This window comes from Thermobia domestica, chromosome 2 (genome assembly GCF_964235325.1).
Source record: "Thermobia domestica chromosome 2, izTheDome1.hap1.1, whole genome shotgun sequence".
NCBI classification, from domain to species: domain Eukaryota; kingdom Metazoa; phylum Arthropoda; class Insecta; order Zygentoma; family Lepismatidae; genus Thermobia; species Thermobia domestica.
This window is the reverse complement of record NC_137455.1, coordinates 179,833,891-179,841,508: the sequence shown is the minus strand read 5'-3', so window position 1 is coordinate 179,841,508 and position 7,618 is coordinate 179,833,891. Positions and strand designations below refer to the sequence as shown.

Genomic DNA, 7,618 nt, shown 5'->3' with positions numbered 1-7,618 from the left:
TGTTTTGACGGATTTTGTGAGTTAGATTGCCTGTTGCGCTAGTTTCCAGAAAAACATATTTTCTCTTATTATACTCAAATAGCCCCAGTGTCCTCTACAATTTATACTTTTATCAACGCTACTGGAACTAATGTCTGTGCAATTATAGTTACACCTTGAGGAATAACAAAATGAAATTATATGAATAGCTGAGTCTACAAAAGTTATAAGGGTATAAGGAAGGATATAAGAATTTTCACAACAATTTAAATGAAAAAAAAAAAAAATGCGCTAAGAAGAACGAATTCATCAGATAATACTATAGAATATCCAGAAATTTGGGAGTGGATTTAAATGTACTTGTTCACAAGGCTCATGACTGTTACGTTAAACAATTCAGAATTAGAGTTAATATTAAGCGCCAGAGCACATATTAAGCATCAAGCCTCTCATTAACATTTACCAATCTCTACTTTACTTCTTTTCTGATTCTGCGCTCACGTCAATAATGAATTTATGTTATTTCTTATGTGACGGTAGGTGAACCCCAATACAGTAATGTATCGGGCTAGGCAAATAAATCCCAGATGATAACATAAACAATAGCGTAAGAATATTCCTACTAGGCTTTCGATTAATTTTCACCAAAGTTTTTTTACAGTACTAAAATAATTAGATTCAAAATTGGTACTTACTTAATATTATAAGGATTGACTGCATAATTGAGGAATGTTGATCCGAAAACTGTTCTATAAGCTTAAAATTGGTGTGCATGTTAATTAATCTGATTCTTGTCATAGCACTATCAGTTAACACAATACTTTTGTAACGGGAAAATAGTTTTACGGCAAAATCTGCTTTTAAACCACCTTCTGATTGAATTATAACCAAAATTGTTAAGCACGAATATGACATCTTGGTGCAGTTAATAACGTGTAAAGCCAATTTAGAACAATTACATAAAACTTATACGTTAATACTTGATTGTGAATGGCCTAGATAGTGTTTAATAATGACAGTTAGGAGTATCTCTAAGCTATGTATTCGACGGAGTGATTGTCCAGAGTCATCGTATGAGCAACCAATAGCACAAAGGGTAGTAAAAGTAATGAAATGGATTCATGTACTCACAGCGAAGTTTAAGAGTGACTACTAAATCTTTCATGAAAAGTTATTTTTGTTTCCCTATATATCAATGATTGACTGTGTCATTTTGAAATCGAGGTGATACATATTTCCATAGACTTAACACTAGCTAATTACCAGGGCCCGGATCTTGTTGAGAAGTCAACTTTTTTCTGTTACGCATAGGACAAGGCAAGTTCAAATAAAAACGTTGTCCACCAACTCTAGGTTCTAAAACTATAGTTTTTTAGGGTCAACTTTTGGTCACTTTTTGCCTTTTTGAAATTTCATGGCATTTTTTTTAATATTTTAAGGTAACTTTTAGGTCACTTATGGTCCTTTTATTCTTTTTCTTCTACATAAGGAAATCTTTAAATGAACACTGTTTACGGATGTGGAAAAGACGAAGTTGAATAATCTCTTTTCTTGCTTCCTGACTATTGGGGTAGAAAAACTATTCTTAACAAGCTAATGAAAACTAAGCTGGTTTACGAAAGGTGGGGGTTGGTAGGTGCCCAAAGAGATAGTTTTAGGTTGTTGACCACAAAGGATGTGATCACGTGAATAACTAAAAATGGATTAGAAGGCGTACAAAGATTTTAAACAGGTTTTTATCTATTATTTTCATGTAGTCTACGCTTGCGAACTAGGAAAGAGTGCGTCCTTTCAACTCGGGAGTGAACTGACGCTTTCAATACTTACAATGCCGTACAATGGACTGATCAATAGAAATAAATGATCAATGGAGTGCAACTAACTGAAACATTTTTTTTAATATGAGTGAGAAATGTTAATTAAAAATCCAATGAATATTAAAAAATGTCAATATTTAACGAAATAAATGTTTAAGAAAACGCAAGTTTTAAGGTCAATTTTTGTGATTTTTAGGGTCATTTTACAGGTCACTTTTCAGAAAATTTTAGGTCAACAAGATCCGGGCCCTGCTAATTACAATTCAATTAATGTAGGCGCATTGCTAGTTTTCTGGCTGTGATCAAGTTTATATTTCAAATCCCTTTATCTAGGCTTATTTAGGATACATTATCTAAGGCTAAATAAATAAAATTAATAAAGGCTCCTATGAAATAATAAAGATTTCTAATTATAACTCAAAGTAATCTATTCTAATATGCCTATCCTAATTTAACTTATTTAATCCTAATCTACCCAAGAATAGTCTAAAGTTATATAATGAAATTATTTCCTTCTTTGCCGAAATATTGTGTATAATTCATGGATATAATACTTTCACGGTAACATTAAACAGTTGTTGGAAAACAGCTAATATATGTATTTGAATATGATAGACTGAAATAACACTTTCAGTGGTGTGTGGAGTTTTGTAAAATTATAAGCAAATTATTTTAATAGGCATTTTAATAGAGAAAACTTTACATAAATATTTCATAATTACATTATGGAATAAATTTTCTTGTGTCTGTACAAATAGTTTTTACTATATTATTACATATCTACACACGTTTCACAATACATTAATACACATTCGCACCTTCTTACTTAAGAAAAGAGTACCGATTTAAGTCATTTTACTTACTTATTCAGGTTTATAAGTAACGAAATTGTTGTAACTATGTTTATAAAGAAGCTGGATACACATTCACACAGAAACAATTGGTATAGAAACAAACACAATCATTCCATAAAGGTAGTATATTCACTTATGTATACTACATATATTTTTTAAATATATAAGTATATTCTTAACATTTTAAGAATATTTACTGAGAAAAGTTATTTCTGCACACAATTCATAAAAAAATGTACAGTAGCAAAGATCAATAATCAATTATAAGAACAAACATTTAATTATAAAAACAATGTTTCAGATTAAACATTAACCTGAGGGATAGCTTTGTCTTGCTTGAGCATAAATAATTTTGAATTAATCTGTATGTTTTTGCGAGAAAAATACTAAACGGATCTAGTATATACAAATAAATCGAAAAAATTTGGGAAGTAAATAAGTCACATAATTTTCAGCAAGGAAGAAACAAATTATGGCTGAACTTGTTACGATTTTGAAATAATCTAAAGAACAAATACTTTTGGAATTCCATAAATATTTGCATTTTGTTTACAATTAAATTAGAATGTTTATATCCTACTTTTATAACACCACTCGAAAGCAAGCAAATACTCGACCAATTCTTACAATACTGTTATGTCTTATTTATTATTTTAATAAACGAATCTAACCGGTCGCTTAAAACTGTTTTCTAGTTCGGTGAAAGAACTCATTGTTATTGTTACGACGTAAGCCATACCTACGCAAATAGGTTTTAGAGAATTTTTTTTGATATCTTCCTTGCACGCAAGTGTACTCATGGCAAAATTAAATTAGTAATTTAAAATAGTGCGAAATAGTAGTATTTCTCATATGGTAGGTAGTAATTTAGCAAGTTATAATTGATCCTATTATTAATTAATGATACATAGAAATAACTTAGTTTAATTCTTAACCTCATTCACTAAGAAGTATTTATTATATCTCGAATTAAGACCCTTTCTGAGTTCTAAATTTGTGCGCAATAGTCTTCCATAAGCAAACCACGTCCATCTGAAAACACTTATCTATATCCACTACCAATTATTGTTCCTTCTAATCATCGTAGAACTTCTATTAAAGTTTGTAGTATTCCATACATTAGAGATTTATCCTGTATTTATATTCTTAATATTTATCAAAGTTGATTCAACATAGAAGTAAGAGAGAACTCATTTTTCAATTCTTACATGAGAGAGAGTTTAACATGATTTTCCCTTCTCATGTTTTACAATTATGCACATTTATTACCAAATTTTCATTATCCAATGAAAGTAAGATCTAAAAACACATTTTCACGTACATTTTGAAATATAGTAACTGATCTATCAATAAAATTATTGTTTAACAATTTCATTTATTAAGTTTAGGGACATTTAATTTAATCACTCTACTAATTTCGGTATATAATTCATGAACCTAAAATGCACCAACTTCGATAAACATTAAGTAACATATGTTAATTTAACAAAATACATAAAATCTGATATTTAGACCAATAAACACTGCTTGTAATTTTGATACTGTAAGATAGATATGCTAAATAAACTTCTTAGTATTTTTCGTTCAATAATAGATTAGCATTATAATGAATTTAGATCAAACAGAAAACAAACTATAATTTTAAACATATTTTATATAATTTGGGAGAATTTCACGAACTGAAAATTGTAATGTCAAAGTGAATTTATGAATATTTTAGTACTGTACATTTGTGGTATAATTTTTATATTTATAACTTAAAGTCATTAACCTTTTAGGACAATTTTCTTAGTCACTTTACTTGGTATTTAGAAGAACTATCTCAACCATGCCGCTTCGTTATTTCCTCTTATTTTATTTTATGTTATGTTAATGTATTATTAAATGTATTTCAGCCTAACATGTCTTCAAGAAACATATGTGACTATTTATCAGAGGACATTTCTGAATATCAACATAATTAGAGAGTTTAATTTATTATATATCATACAGATAAGAAACCATAAATTGAATCTGAATAGTAGAGGATATACGTAACTTCTGGCCCACTTTTCCCACCACCCCTAACTGAGTATAACTTCTGGACCACCCCTGACTGTCTATAACTTCTACCACACTAGGGATATTGCCCAATACGCCACTGATATCGCTAATGCATAACTGTTGCTAATGCATATTGCTAAGGATAGCTTTTAACGTGATGTGTCAACTTTATGATACATTAAACATTACGTTAAAACGCACCATAACGTTAAAACATCACGTTAGAACGTACATAACGTTAAAACATCAGTTAGAACGTACCATAACGTTAAAACATCAGTTAAAACGTACCATAACGTGAACACAGCACGTTAGAACATACAATAACGTTACAGTTCTTTTATTTTTATATGTAAGAAAATCTGGTCTAGCCAAAAGCATGTAAACATATAATACAATGTAGGAAGTAAGTTTTTATGGTTATATCATAAAAGCTATCCTTAGCAATATGCATTAGGGACAAAATTATGCATTAGCGATATCAGTGGCATATTGTGCAATATCACTGGTGTGTTAGAAGTTATAGGCAATCAGGGGTGGCCCAGAAGTTATAGTCAGTTAGTTGTGATGGAAAAAGTGGGCCAGAAATTCGGTATCTCCTCTACTCTGAATACTGCTCATCCTAGAATTGTAACTACATATAACTTAAATAATAACATTTGACCAAAGCAAACATTTATTATTATTAATCAATTTTAAATTTTTCGCAACATTTCATCTGATGAAGGCATTTATACTCAAACTGTATCACAGGTTAGTAATAACAAGTGTTTATTTAGGTCATATTTTATTTTTTATTAAAATAAATTGAAAAATTAAAGTATATAAATATATAATCTGTTATAGAATTTGTAATGATATGTGGAAATTTAAGTGATACTATGACAAAAGTATAGGCATGTGCTTATGTATATTTGCTAATCATCAGCTGCCAAGGATAACTTCACACTCATGATTCCAACACAAGAGAAAGAATCAGATGCTAGATCATATTCAGGGGATTGACACTGGTTATCTCAGCATATTTAAAAATTTTCAGCTTAACAGGGGAAAATTTGATTATATCTCGTTCTAATAACGGCTATTGTTTTCTTAAACAATAGCCTCTCCGAGATTTTTTTTTATTAAAACGGCCTAGCATATAGGAAGTTTAAACTGGCCCGATATGTTATGCATATTAATATATGAAGTTCATTATAACAAAAATGATCGAGCAATAGGAAAATTCTTAGTTCATAGAATGTTCATGTATTTTTGAAGGTGAAAACTTATGAAAATCATTCTGCTTTATATATTTATAAAACAAAGATGGGAGAGTGATTTGTTCACTCGTACTTTTTCGAGTAATTTTTTAACTTCATTTGAATAATACTAAGATGTGATACTATGCTTTAAGACGATCCCATTTTGTAGTTTAATTTCACTACATGTTTCATATATACATGTACGGTTTGCCATGCTTTCCACAAGAAGAACAACTATGTCAAATATAACTATCAGTTAATTTCATTCTTTCAATTAATATTTACAGAATATTTTACATAATTTAATTTTACATAATTACCAAAACACTACAAAACTTTTTCTAGTTTTGCTACTGGCAATAACAATATAAATAAGATTTAAAGATCATTAAGTTATCCTATTACCTATAATGATATTGTAAGTAGTTTACAGTTGATATATGTATGTCAATATCTGAATAAAGATAATGTATTTTTATGAGAATGTTTTATCTGAGCTTTTACATTTATTACACAAATAAACCAAGGTAAGATGGGAGAAAAATTGACGTAAGCAGTTTACCACATATCATAATATTTTTCTCGTGTTACCTTTCCTGAAGTTTCAAATATATAATCTTATCATATAAACAAATATCAAATAATTTATAAGAACGTTCTCGGGAAGAAATTAATAGTCGTTTCCAAAGTCCGTTTTTGGATAATATAAGGTGCTTTAATATTGATATATTCATGTTTCAAAATGAATATATAACATAAAGTATCCCGTTGTTGGGTTGCATAGTTTTGATTGTCCTGGAAAATAAAGAAAAATGACAGTTAAGTAATATCAATAATCATACTAATGTCACGAGATATATTATAGAAATGTTATTCAATTTTTACGTTTTAATTAATAGGAACTTAATCATAAGAAAAGAATAAGTTGCTGCCTAAACTATGGAAACAAAACTAGAAATGGGTAAAATGGGTGTGTATGCATCATTGTAAGAGATCAACAAAGTGCCCAACTTTAAGAAAAAATTATTATCTTGTGATCCAAGAATGGGCGCATCAATTCAAACTATAAGCAAGAAACTCAATTATTTTCTCTCACGCAATACAAGCTATGTTTTCAGAACAATTCAAAGTCATTTAAAAGATGTCAACGAAATCACACGACAAAGTGTGCTCTGCGAAAACGAAAAGATTTTTTAGCTGTTTGATTTTAGTCACTACGCTAGAGCGTGTTTTGATTTTTTTAAAACTGAATCCTATATTTAAATGAAACAAACTGTGAAGTGCTCTGCAGTTTCCATGAGCGTACTGTAAGGCCCTAATCTAACCACGTTGGCGGTAAATGTTATCCAAATACGACAATGGGGAAACCAAGGTATATTTGTAGAAGATGCATTATATGTACTACAAGGACAAATGACTGCGGAAGTTTAGATATTTTCAATGTGTTGGAAAAAGTCAAAAATATGGAAGAAGAAATTAAGAAGTTAAGTTGAAATTCGTTCCAAGTCAAGCAAAAAGACAAGAATGTTGAACTTTGAGTGTGCAGGCGAAAGTTAAAATCAGAATGGTCAGTTGGCAACAATTCTAACTGCAACGACGTCCACGGGAATAAAATTGAAGAAGTCGAGATTCGAAGATGGCAAGTAGCATACACGTTCAGGGGTGACCTGAGGAAAAACGG

At 29.8% G+C, this 7,618-nt stretch overlaps 1 protein-coding gene across 3 annotated transcripts in view; it reads right to left on the bottom strand.

The window, feature by feature from the left end:
* Positions 1 to 2,463: 2,463 nt before the first annotated feature.
* LOC145677663 (aquaporin-7-like) overlaps positions 2,464 to 7,618 on the bottom strand; it is a 98,589-nt gene continuing 93,434 nt past the window's right edge. For all 3 annotated transcript variants that reach the window (XM_081748090.1, XM_081748100.1, XM_081748094.1), the window contains exon 8: positions 2,464 to 6,732. The gene's annotated coding sequence lies outside the window, so the exon portion shown is untranslated. The remainder of the gene's footprint in view (positions 6,733 to 7,618) is intronic.